A 13,356-nucleotide genomic window follows, 5' to 3' on the forward strand; every position below is an offset into this window, starting at 1 on the left:
TTAAGCCTGAAGGCTTAACGCAAACCAGTCTCCATCACTTGCCCCTGCTCCTCCTTCTTCATGCCCCAAGGGTGTGCTGGGAGATTGGCCTATGCATCAAGAATCCTATCTCTGCTGTGTGACCTTGGGCAAGTCACTGTCCCTCTCTGGGCCTCTGTCCTCAATGAGGAAGATACCTGATCTCCAAAGCCACTTCCATTCTGATAGCCTCAGGTTCTGTGTAGGTGAGATCCACTCCCAGGTTTGGAAGATCCCCACGCTCACTTCGACCCATAGTGACAGGTGAGCATTCCCTTCCAGTTTGCATGCAGGTTTCATATCTTAATCACTGAGCTCAAGGGATGGGGACCCCTTAATGCAATGATGTGCATACTGTGAGCTTATATTGCAGTCAACTAACCAAATCCTCCCCAATGCAGAATTTAGTTGGAAAGACTCCATTCTTACTGGAGACCCCTGAATGCTCCACCCGATTCCCCCTAAAACCAGCTGGGCTCCTTTGGGGGACCCTCAGGAAGGCCATTCTAGAACTGGGGCTCCCTTGGCATGGCCAGCATCGGGTCATTAGCTGTTAAGAGCCAACTCTGGACGATGGCCCCAGCCCACATGCACACGCAAACCTCCCTGGGCATCGTCCACCCCCCACCCCCTACCCCACACCCCTCCTGATCAGCATTTGGAAAGGAACAGAAGCAGCTCCTACTGGGGCCCAAGTGACTCCCTGCCCAGGAAGCCATGTCCCGCCAACACCTCCCACGCTCCTCCCCGGGGCCACACCTGCAGAAGGATGATAAGGGAATCGGATTCTCAAGCGACACCAGAGGCACAGTCCAAAGATTCAGAATATTTAGCTGTGTTTACCCGCAATAATCAGCTTCTCAAAGACATGTTGCTGGGCAGCTCTTGCTACATTGATTATGCTGCCTCATATTTTTGGCCCCCGGGGGCAAACAGCTCTGATTAATATTTCACAACACAGTTTTTTTTTTTTTTCATATTCCTTTCTTCATGTTGTTTTTCTCTTTTTTAATTTTTTCTTCCTCCTGAGCCCCTGCTAGAGAGACACGGAACATTTTACCGTCTCTTGTGTCTGCCTGCTCCAGTAATCAGCGGACTCGATCACGCTCGCAGTGTTTTTATGAATTAGTAACAGGCTCTTTGGAGGGCTAGCGGGGGGAGGCAGGAAATGCAATCTATGGAAACTTAATGAGCGCCGTGGGGAACAGCTACCTCGCTGCCTCCAGCCCTGCCACGCTGAGCTCTAAATCACCCTTTCAGAGATTACCCACTTCCAGAACAGCCTCGACAGCTTGTGTGGGGCTCCTGAGTGCCCCTCTGTCCCCCTCCTGAGGACCCCTCCAGGTCCTCCCAGGAAGAGGGATGTGGGAGAGGCAGCTGAAGCACATCTCCATTTTAATTTGAGAAAAGGGAGAGCGGGGATCTGGCTTAGCCCGTGAAACTGTCCTGCCCTTGCAGGCTGTTTGCATCTGTTGCTTTTCGACAAACTGGCTGAGGATGGGTGAGGGTACGGCAGGGAGGCTGGGCAGGTGGACCAGGCAGGCCCCCGTAGGGAGATCCGCAATTCAAACCAGGGTCCTTGCAGGGGGTCTTATTCTTGCAGGTCTAGAAATTTCTTGTTAGGGCTCTCCACGACTAGATTCTAAAGGACTGGCTGACGCCGTCGAAAGTCCCAAGGATTCAAGCCATATGTTGTGAGATACCACTTGAAAAAAAAATCCACTCCATCATGGTCTGATGTTTGGTCCTACTGTGTGTGATCAAGCCCCAGTTCACACCACATGACATTCACCACTCGAATCTGACTACCCTCAAGCCCTGTTCACGAGACCCATCCACTGACCATGAGCTTGGACGGTAGGGCAAAGTCATTGGCTACAGAAGTTTCTAAATTATTTACCCTCGATCACCTTGTATTCTGGTAACAAACAGTTCACACGTAGGCTCTGATCCCCATACCACACTTGGGGCAGTGCTCATCCAAACTTGAATGCCACATTCTTAATTTGCAAAGGGCAAAACGATCACCAAGTAAGCCAGAACAACGTGGCCAGGATCAGAGCCGCCTTTACCAGCAGGAAGGTGGGCAGTCAGCTTGTAATCAGAAAGTAGTATGGGAAGCATGACATGCGTTGATCTTTCTTTCTTTCTTCTCTCTCTCTTCTTCTTTCCTTTACTTTTTATTTTGGCAAATGTCATCTACACAAAAATAGACAGAGTAGTATAATGAGCCCTCACGCGCCCATCAGTGAGCTCCAGTCATCAAGTTAAATATTTGTGACCTGACCTTCCCTGTAAGGACAGGTCTTCCCCCGCACCAGGTGCCATGTGCCCAGGATGCTAGGAGACCAATGTGTTCCCCCAGTCCCCCTCTTCAGAGGTACCGTGCAGCTCTTCCCTTCTGGTAGCCCAGGATTCCCCCTGGCATTAACCCCTCCCCAGTCATCCTCTCTGAAGGACGCCCCGGCCATGCAGGGGGGAGAGGTCCTTCAGTCATATGTTCACAGATAGTCAGCTGGGCTCCCATGGTGGTAGGTGACTGGTCTCCTTCACTACATTTTGAGTCTTCCTTATTCATCCTCATGTGGTAACTTCCAGGACCGGGGAAAACGAGAGCTTGGGAGCAGTGTACACTTCACCTGGGGCTCAGAGGTGCCTGCCGTGAGACCTGCAAACCCAGCTCCACACGGTCCATGCCTGATCCGAGATGTGGAGCTCCAAACAGAGGAACACCTGCGTCTGCCCTCAGGGGCTCATCATCCAGTGCTAAAATGCCCGGGATTCCTGGCGAGTAAACACTGATCTGGTGAGTTGATACGTCACCCCTCCTCCGGGAACCGGCTACTAGAGAAGAAACACAGAGATGATGATTCGATGATGGAGAGGAAGAGGAGGGAGAGACTGGGAGAGAGGAAGAGGGAGAGATTGATAGACAGATAGAAATATATGTACACACATAAACACCACTCAACACACAGACACAGATTAGAGCCAGAGGCTCGAGAAAACCTGCGCTAGCGGGAGGTGACAAAGCAAGGGGAGGGGAAAGTGGGGCAGGGGATGAGGGTGGGCAGGGAGATCTAGTTCACACTGGACTCTGTCAGGGTGGGAGGGTAGAGCCCAGCAAGGTCTCAAGGCCCCATCCTGCATGTACATCTTAACGGTTCTCAAGAGCACAGCTCACTAACCAAGTCCACACAAAACAACACATCCAAATTAACAGACAGCATCCCCATGCGTTAGTCACTCTCCTCCCACAAGGTAGCAGTGCCTTTGTACAGGATTCCTCCCAAACCACCAAATCCTACAGTGCTCAGGCCTTCGGCCAAAGCCAGATGTTCTTGGGAGGGTTGGATTTGCTGTTAGTTATTGTTAGTATTATTATTCTACTTGTAGTACAAATGTGGACCTCAGACTAGCAGTATCAGCATCACCTGGAAGCTTGTGTGAAATGCAGATTCTCAGGCCCCTCTCAAGCCCCCTGCGTCAGAATCTGCATTTTTAACTCCATCCCCAGGCCATTTGTGGGCACAGTCAAGGGTAAGAAGCTCTGGTCTTTCACAGTCTTGGGGATCCCTTCCTGGAACACCTACTTTTCTTTATCACTTCCCTGCCCCCTCAGCTGGTTTGCTAGTTTGCTACCAGCTTGGACAAGTCCATCTCTTCCGCCAGGCTCTCGGTGGCGCAGAGATAATGGCTTCATATTGATGTCTCCCAAATGCATTTTAGTGAAGATGTCTTAAAGATCTAAAAGCCTTTAACATCCCAGGGAATGCATTTCTAATGATACAATTTCAGGCCCCTTGACAATCCTTGACAAAAGGTATTTCTAGATAGGCAAGGAGGCCTTCCTGACATTGCTTAAATGCCATCATGTAATAATAACTGGTATTTGTATGGCGTCTTAATTTTACAACATGTGTTTATTCCTTCACTCCTTTAACGCTTCCATCACATGAGAGATAAGCAAGGCAGCTTTTAGGATCCTTATTTTATGGTGAGAAAACTGGAGCTCAGAGAGGTTAAGAGACTTGCCTATGGCCACCCACAGAGAAGCAGAGGCAGGCATGGACCCCCAAGTCACCTCCCAACCCTGGGCTTCTTCTGGAAACAGCCACAATGTACAGGACAGTCCTGCCAGAAAGGACTATGTGCAGACTTATTTTTTTCCATTAGAATTCCATCTTAAAAACGCAGGAGTCAAATGTCCAGTTCAGCAGAACTATTTCCCTTATGCACTCAGCCCTAAACTAGGAGGCAGGCAACGGGGGTGCCCGAGATCCAGCCCCTGCCTTTGGGCTTCATTTATTAAAAAAACCCTCTGATGGAGCAAAAATGTGCTCTCAAATCATGGCATCACCAAAAACCAAAACCAAATACAAACAAAAAATTTTTCTTCCATAAGGAAGCAGAAATCTCTCTCCTCTTAAAAATGAAGAACAATTCAGCTCCCAGTTCCCCCTCCCCCCACTCCCAGCCAACAGGTATTTCCCATGATGCCTCCGGCCACGTGTTGCTTGCACGGGACACAGGCTCCTAGAGCGATGGGTCAGCGCCTTTCAGTCTCAGCTGAAGAGTTCCTGGTGCCAAATCTAACTTCTACAAAGCACGAAACCTCTTTTTTGTTTTTTTCAGCAACACATTTAAATAAGCTTTTCTCAAGTTGGATTTAAGGTGGTTTCACTTCCCTCTGTTCTTCTTCTAATTGAAACTTACCTTTGCTGTGTCCCATTTCCTCTGAGCCTTCCAGATGATTCAAAGCTAATTTTTGCAAACCACTTTGCATTTTGGAGAGTTTAATCAATATTGGTATATTTTACTCCTCCCCAAGAAAATACACCTTTCTAAACTCATCACAGCTGCAATCCAGCGTTTCACAAAATGTGTGTCTACAGAGCCCTGGTAAGGGCGTGGTGAAGCTAGTGCCCTGGTCAGTGGGGTTGGGAAATCCTGGAGGCTCCAACCTGTGCCCCCACGCCCCACATTGGATCATTAGCACATTAAAGGCTCTGACAAGTCCTGCAAGGTAGAAAAGTCTACATTTCTTTAAATCAGCATTTCCCAAACTTCTTTGGGCACAGAGACCCTTTCACACTTCACATATCCCAGGAATCTAGTGCTCTATCACCTTTGGGAAATTTTATCAAAACCCAATGGCTGACTCTCCCCAGAAGGATTTCAGGTCTGCAAATGGGTGAGGCAAGACTTCCTCTGACCCTCAAGTCATGCTGCACCCATGCCATTCCCCTCAGACTCTCCTCAGGGTCTGTTGCCTTTGCTCCAGAAAGGCTCCAGAGCTCCTTTCTACCTTCGGCTGGCTGTGTGACGGTGGGCCAGTGACTCAGCCTCTCTGGTACTCACCTGCAAAATGGGAGGACAGTGCCTGTCCGTTGTATCTCATGGGTCTCAGAAACAAGCTGTGCTTCCGGAGCACCCCAATACACATCACCCTGGATTCCACAGGGTCCCCAAACAGCTGGTTTCTCAACCACTGGGCAGTGAGGTATAAATGGGGCCTTTCCCCAGAGAGGCTACTGCAACTCCCCAAACTCGGGATGACATTTATGTCCCCTCGTCTCTCCTGCAGAGGCCAATCTTAGAGCCGTAGCATCGCCCAGAATCCCACATTTTGGCCATACACCGGCGGTCATGCCTTGCACTTGGTCTAGAAGGGGGACCGGGCCAGGCTGTGGGAGAGAAGGGTGGTGCATCCCCTCTGCCATCTTTCCACCAGCTTCTGCACAGTCATCCCACCTGTCCTTGGCTCTGTCCTCCCCCTGAGCCACACCTGTTGGCAATCTGCACTGACATGTGTCGTGCCTGTGTGCACAAAAGCCTGGCTGCCGAAATCCCGGGGGATTTGTCACATCCATACCTCGTGTGCAGTCAGATGGGGGTGGTGTTTATGTCTCAGTTCTCTATTGCAAAGGGGGAAAAATACAGTGGAGCTATAAATGGGTACATTTTGAACAGCCGCCCCCATGTACTGTGTATATAACTCAGCTGCAAGAAATTTAAACATAAACGAGTTTTCTGAAGTGGGATGGAGGAAAATTTGGCCACTGGCATCTCAAAATTATTTTTCTGCACCAAGTGCCAAAATCAGGCATTAAAATGCAACACTTCCACCCCCGGAAGAAAAGAAAAAAAACACATACACATATACACAACCTCATTTTCTCTGGGGAGAAGGTTGCTGTTGTTGATAGGACATGTTTTTGTAGCCCAAATGTTGGCTCTGCAGCCCATTTTGCTCTTTTATATACATTCAAAATGGGAAACATCTGAGAGAACAGGCACCAGAAGTTCAGAGCACTTTCCCCCAGCCTTGCTGTGCGCTTTCCTTGCAGGAGAATCTGCTCCAGACTCCAGGGCAAGCTCTCCAGGAGTGGAGACTGTACGACAGGGTTTATTAGTTGGCACAGAAGGAGAAGGATCTCATGTTCATATCAGGGTCTGAGAGCGGGCCGTCAGGAATAATTGTAAAAGATGGAGGTATGAATGGGGCAGAGGGAGAGGAGGTGACAGGGACAGTGGAGGTGAAGGAACGTTGACTGTTATATGGGCCAGTGGAGAAATCAACAAAGCTAGGATGAAGTGCATAGGGATGGGGAACTATCTCGTGGGTGCTGGAAACGGACATGGGATGGATTAGGCAAGCAGGCTTCAGACACAGACGGATCTGTGTTTGAATTCTTACCTAGGAAAGGTCCTCCCTGGGGGGCTGCCTTTCTCCTGGGAGCCTGTGAAGACGTGGAAGCAGCAGCTCAGGCCCGAGTCCGGGTGATCCCCTAATGGTGGCCCCCAAGCTTTGTTCTTGGTGCCCTCAGCGGCCAGTTTGGATTCTTCCCTCCTTCACAAATGGCTCAAAGGCCCTGGTACTCCTCGCCCCAGTCGCTCCATTCACATTCGCCCTTTGGAAAGGCTCTGTCTTCTCTACCTTCCCGGCTACACACACCGTTAGGGGCAGGGCCCTAGCAAGGCACAGTGGGGAAACAGGGCAGGGTCAGCCATGGTCCCCAACCCCAAAGAGCTGCTCCAGGGGAGGGGGCAGGTAGGCAAACAACCCACTAAGATGCAGCCCAACAGCCTATGGACCCTTCGTCTGAGAGTGAAAACGGGCTTGCATTTCCATAATCATGGATGTTGCCGGCTCTTGTGCCCTCTTCCATGAAACAGCACAGCCACGCTCGCTGTCAAGCATTTCCAAGGAGCCCAGCACTGTTTCCCGTGCGCCTCCAAACCACCATGGCAGATCTCTGTGCAGTGAATGCATCTACTCCTCGCGGGCTTCATGGTATGTGCCCAGTAACACTGCCTTTGTCTTTAGTCGCTGCCAATTCCTACCCAGGCTGGCAGGCAGTTCCCTTGGGGTCCCCTGCTGTTCTTCCGTCTACCATGGCCAAGACCTGGGAAGCTCAGAAGGCTAGGCTGCTTCTATGGTGTGAAGGAGAACTCCACTTTTCATTAGTCTGGTAGAAAAGCCCAAAGCGGGGCTGCCTGCACCCACAGTCCCATGCAGTTCAGCAAAACTGCCTCTAAGCCTCAGGTCTGAGTTCTTGAGGGGCAGGGCCCAGCTAGCAGGTGGAGGGTTTTTGCTTTTAACAAGGGTGTCTTCCAGAAGCCTCTGAACTCACAGACCAACAGCTACACCTACCAATCATAAGGCCGGCCTTCTGGGTGGGGCTCCTGGGTGCCCGGCGTTCAGTAGGTTCTCCAGGATCGTGTGTCAAATGGGCAGCAGAGCATCACTATTAGATCTGAAGTAGGAGGGGAAACATGTTGAGAACGGTGATCTCTTACATTCTGTCAACTTTTATAACATACGTTGTTGAAAGTCTGGAAACTCCCAAAAAGTAGGAGGAAAAGGTAAAACTTTAAAAACCCACTTAAAATCCCATTGCCCAAAGGCAACGATTGTGAGTGTTTTTCTGTATTTCCTTTCAGCCCTTGGGGAACGTTTTTTCAGAAAGATCCTTCTGCAGGGGCAGCGGGGCTTCGCTCAGAGCCCGGCAAATACATCAGAGGGAGACGGGAGGAAAAGTCTGAACAGGAATCCAACCGGCCATGGAATGGAGAGGAAGGAAGGGCTGGGTCCAGGCTGCCTCCCTCCAGCCCTCAAAGACAAACTGAGCGGGCTTTCTGGAGGAAGACAGGTCAAGTGGGAGACGGGATGCTCTAAAGGCACCAAAGCAAGCGTACAGGATACGGGCTGTGGAAGAGCCAGGGCGGTGGCCTCCTGGGCGGGGCCGAGGAGCAGGCGGGGACGCAGATGTGGGACGGGGCCTGCACATCCCTGCCCTGCGACAGCAGGACAGCTGGCGGGGAGCATGGGAAGCGGCAAAGACGGTCTGAAAACTAACGGCAGGTAAACCCTGCTTAGGGCTTGCTCACCCGTCTCTCTCTCTCTTATTCGCACCCTCGTGGCACCTTGCTCTCTCTGCGCAGACCCCGTCATTCACACAGGCCCCCAGGGTTCTCCGTGCTGTCTGTGTGATCGCCCAGAGTGCCCATCTCCCACTGAGGAAACTGTCAGAACTTCAGGACCACCTCCTTGGCCGTTTTTGTGACCTGAGAGAAAAAACTCGCTAAAGCTTGGCCTGCACGGTGTGACTTGAGGGAGATCAAGGGTCCCTGCCCTTTCTAAAACAATTTAATTCTTATTAGAATATTGCTTTACAATGGTGTGAGTTTCTGCTGTGCAGCAAAGTGAATCCGTTATACATATACCTATATCCCCTCTTTTTTAGATTCCCTTCCCATTTAGGTCACCAGAGAGCATTAGTAGGGTTCCCTGTGCTATACAGCAGGTTCTCATTTTACATCCATTTTACACATAGTGGGGTATATATGTCAATCCCAATCTCCCAATTCATCCCACCACCACCCCCTTCCCCCCTTGGTAACCGTAAGTTTGTTCTCTACATCTGTGACTCTATTTCTGCTTTGCAAATAAGTTCATCTGTACCATTTTTCTAGATTCCACATATAAGCGATATTATATGTTTGTCTTTCTCCGTCTGACTCACTTCACTAAGTGACAATGACAATCTCCAGGTCCATCCATGTCGCTACAAATAGCATTATTTCGTTCCTTTTTATGGCTGAGTAATATTCCATTGTGTACAGGTTCCACATCTTCTTCTTCCATTCTTCTATCGATGGACATTTAGGTTGCTTCCATATCTTGGCTATTGTAAATAGTGCTTCAATGAACACTGTGGTTCATGTATCTTTTCGAATTATGGGGATATATCTCCAGATATATATATGCCCAGGAGTGGGATTGCTAGATCATATGGTAGCTCTATTTTTAGGTATTTTAGGAACCTCCATCCTGTTCTCTATAGTGGCTGTACCAATTTACATTCCCATTAACAGTGCAAGAGGGTTCCCTTTTCTCCACACCCTCTCCAGCATTTATTGTTTGTAGATTTTTTGATGATGGCCATTCTGACTGGTGTGAGGTGATACCTCACTGTAGTTTTGATTTGTATTTCTCTAATAATTAGTGATGCTGAGCATCTTTTCGTGTGTTTTTTGGCCATCTGTACATCTTTTTTGGAGAAATGTCTGTTTAGATCTCTTGCCTGAGGGCCTGTACTGCCACCACCATCCAAGCGCTTTAAGGGGCAGTGAGATGATCTGAGCACCCAGAGGGGAGTCAGGACACAGGGTCCTTGTCAGCGTCTGTTTTTGACCCTCTGAATTATGACCTGCAGAAGTCCTTTCACACCCTGGGTTTGCTCTTCCCATTTGGTTAAAAAAGAAAAGAAGGTTGGTATGAGGCAAACCGGAAAAGCAGAATCAAAGCTGCAGTCCAGGAGTCAAAGGCCATTCTGCAGGACCCAGTGGGTGGGCCAAGGCCACCTTGGAGTGAGCATCCTTCCTCCTCTCTCTTTGGGTCTGTTGAGCCACTGGGAGCTGCTGTTCTCAGACCTGAGCGTGGATGAGTGTATCAGACCCTGCCTCAGAGCCAAAGAGCCTGGGGGAAGGGGGAGACAGGTGCTCATAACCAGCTGAACTCAGGAAGGGGAAAAGGAGATGGGGAAAGTGGGGTAGGGGTGCCTCAGGCCCAGGAGAGGAACCAACTCAGGCCCAGGGCTTTGCGCCAGACAGACTGCTTCAATGTCTCATTTGATCCTCAAAACAACCCTGCAAAGTATTATTATCCCCATCTTACCCATGGAACCCTTCCAATGCCCAGAGAGGGGAAGTGACTTACCCAAGGTCACACAGCTGGAGGAGCCAACTCTCAAAGTCAGTTACCTGACTCCAAACTCCAGGTTCCTTCCAGATCGCCGCACTGTGGGAAGCCAGGGGTGGGGGGAAGGTTAGGGCTCCTGGGTGCGTGCACGGCCCCACCCTCTCCCGTCCTCTCTCATGTCAGCAGCACGGTGACACCACAGCTCTCACCAAAAGCTAAAACTGATCTGAAATTGCCATCTGTGGAAGGGCTCTGGGGAAATCTCTGGGCAGAGGGGAAATTTTTCCTTATGCAGGAGCAAAGGAAGGAATTAATGCTGCCTTCAATGGGGCAAAAAAAATATCAGGCTGCTGGACAATGAGAGCCAGATGCAGTGGCCCTAGGACCTGGATGTGGTGGTCCGGTTCCCCTGTCCACAGGAAAAAGCTGAGGCTCGGGACCCCTGGCCCAGACTTAGTGTCAGGACTCCAGACCCGCCTCTTACCACCCAACCCTCCCACACCCTCCTCTGGCTCATAACACTCTTCAACACCCCTTTAAAAATTAAGGGTGCGGCAGAGGTGGGGCAGCTCCTGAAACAGACGAGAGGTAACTGCATGCCTTTAACTCCTCTTGATGTGAAAATGGGATTGGAATGACTCACTCTGGTTGAAAGGTTAGTTGAAGGTTATTACAGGAAAATTGTTATTCATACATTTTTTCTGTGTGGCCAGATAGCCTAAAAGATTAAATTCACACAGTGCATAATGACCCGTCAGGGCGGACAATGGTAGGGGCGTCCCCCTGGGAGGGGAGATAACGGAACAGAGACTTCTCTGAATAATTCATGCTCCAGTAGACGCGGCACTAACAGATTACACAAGGGTTTTCATTAGAAAGGAGAGGAGAGAAAGGCGCTTTGAAAGCAGCTGGGTGTGTTTCTCGGCATGCATCACAGGCAGTGCCGGCCCAGTTTGCTGTGGCTTCAATCAATGCCGGTCCCCACATCTTGGGGGGGCCCCAAGGGGGTGACAAGCGAGATGAGGGGCATCATTGTTGTCACAAGGCAGGCGGGTGACAGACACCCCACTCCTGAGTGGGTCTGAGTTACCCGGCCTCGTCCAGAGCCTTGAAGCTCCCGAGAGGCTGAGGCCAGGTTCACCTTGTGGGGCTCTGGATGCATTTAAAGTGAAGAGATAGGTATGGGAAATAGTTTATCGAGAGGGATGTGACAGATGTCTCCTTCCTGTCCCATGCGTACCTCTAAGCACAACCTCATCTGGAGAGAGAGCCAGAAGTCAGAACGAGAGGCTCTGGGGAAATGAGGGGGCAGGGCCTGAACGTCATCCCTCGGGGAAGTCCCCAAGTCCTATCTGTGACCCTAACTGGCAGCGCAGCCTGGGCCAAGTTGAGACCCTTTCTCAGACCAGTCAGAAGATAAAGTGTCGTGTCAGTGGCAGAGCTGTCCACCCCGGGGTGGCTGCAGACTCCCACTCCCTGCTTAGGCCGGGGGCCCCCAGGCAGTGCACCTGACTTCCCTGGGCTCCAATGAGCCCCGTGCAAAGTCATGCAGGTAAATCGCAACCTTTTTAAAACAGGTGAATCCCATTCTCTCTCCCATGAGAAGGCTTACGTGGAAGGAACCTGGTGGCACAACTCAAGGGCTGGGGCCGGGGGCCCGTGCTTGCCTCTGTGCAGCCCGCTTTGCACGGCCCACCGCTCTCTCCTCCCCGTGGCCTGCGACGGTCCACTCCAGTGTCCCCTTGGAGGAGGCCAGGAGCCTGGGGCACAGCATTCTGAGGCCTGTCTCACCCAGACCTCCCCTCTCCCGACCCTCAGACGCAGGGCAGAGAGGATCAGTCCGCTGTCACCTGCAGATCCGAGCATACTCGGTGTCCCCGACCGCTCACCCAACATCACTCACCACTTGGTTCTGGTGCTGTGTCCTCACTGGCGCCACACAGGCGGGAGCAGCAGTCACACTGACCTCAGCAAACGTCCTATGGCCTTGCTTCCCCCCATCAAGGCCCCAGCATGGTGCCTTTGCCTTAGCTGGCGATGTGATCACTCAGGGCTTCCAGACCAGGGTCCTCATCCCCAACTGGGCCAAGTGGACAAGAGAGAGACCCTCCCCCCATCCCGCATAGGACAACGCAGAGCACCGAGACAAAGGGCAATCTGCACGCAGGGCGGCCTAGTCTCAGCTCTACCCCTCGTAAACTGTGGCACCTCGGGCTTGTCACTTCACCCCTGCATGCCTCAGTTTCCCCATCTGTAAAAGGTGTCAAATGCCATGCTTACCTTACTGAGGGGCATGGAAAAACAAATTGTTCCAAACTAAGGATACGCTGCCGTTACTGCTTTATTTATCAGCAGCCGTGGGTCAAGCCCGGTATTAAACACTCCCCGTGGCTGAACTCTAATCCTCACAGCAGCCCCAAGAGGTGGATAGTCTTATCCTCGTTTCACACAAGAGGAAACAGAGACTCAGAGAGGTTATGGGACTTGGCCGAGAATACGAAGCTGGTAAGTAGAAGAGCCAGAATTAAAACCCAGTTGTATCTCATTCCAAAGCAGGTACCTTTCCGTCCTCCTAAGGGGGCCATGCAGCTCCCAATCACTTCTGTTCAGCCGCTGTCCGTATGGGAAGGGGCTCTCAGTGCCACATGTGCAGAAAGGATCCTGTTGATGAAACAAGGGGTTCAGAGGCAGTGAAGGCACAGACCCATCTCCCTGGGTGCGGGGATCAAGACGCTGGCTTGGGCAGATCAGGATCTGAAGTCACTTGAAGTCTGGGTCCCTTCCTCTGTGGAATGGGAGGGAACTACTGCATCTGCTTCAGAGAGCTGCTGGGAGGATGGTGGTGGGTGGGAAAGGCGGAGCGCAGTGCTGCCTCTTGGCACACGGGAGCTCGAACACGTGGGCACCTGTTCCCAGGAAAAGGCAGACCTTCTGGGCTGCCTGGGGTTTTGGCTTCTTTTGCCAAGAGTTATGAGTCATCACTCGTTTGTTCCTTTGCTTGTTTGTTCATCCATTTACTCCTTCAGCCACCCTTTCCTGAGATGCCCACTCCCTGCCCACCCTCGGGTGGGCTCTGGTCACAGAGGACTCAGTCCCATGTGGGACTGTCCTCATGGAGCTGTGAGCACGAG

General features: G+C 51.2%; 2 long non-coding RNA genes across 2 annotated transcripts; both read right to left on the bottom strand.

The window, feature by feature from the left end:
- Positions 1-2,711: 2,711 nt before the first annotated feature.
- On the bottom strand, positions 2,712-7,802 carry LOC137232081 (uncharacterized). Its single transcript, XR_010946869.1, has 3 exons — positions 7,676-7,802; positions 6,719-6,761; positions 2,712-2,862 (listed from the first exon to the last, which is right to left on the bottom strand). It is a non-coding gene; the product is annotated as an uncharacterized lncRNA (long non-coding RNA).
- Positions 7,803-8,423: 621 nt separating this feature from the next.
- LOC137232109 (uncharacterized) lies at positions 8,424-13,005 on the bottom strand. The gene is made up of 3 exons (XR_010946882.1): positions 12,786-13,005; positions 10,244-10,324; positions 8,424-8,589 (listed from the first exon to the last, which is right to left on the bottom strand). It is a non-coding gene; the product is annotated as an uncharacterized lncRNA (long non-coding RNA).
- Between the last annotated feature and the right edge of the window lie 351 nt (positions 13,006-13,356).

The sequence above is a fragment of the Pseudorca crassidens genome, chromosome 1, assembly GCF_039906515.1.
Source record: "Pseudorca crassidens isolate mPseCra1 chromosome 1, mPseCra1.hap1, whole genome shotgun sequence".
Classification (NCBI taxonomy): Eukaryota; Metazoa; Chordata; class Mammalia; order Artiodactyla; family Delphinidae; genus Pseudorca; species Pseudorca crassidens.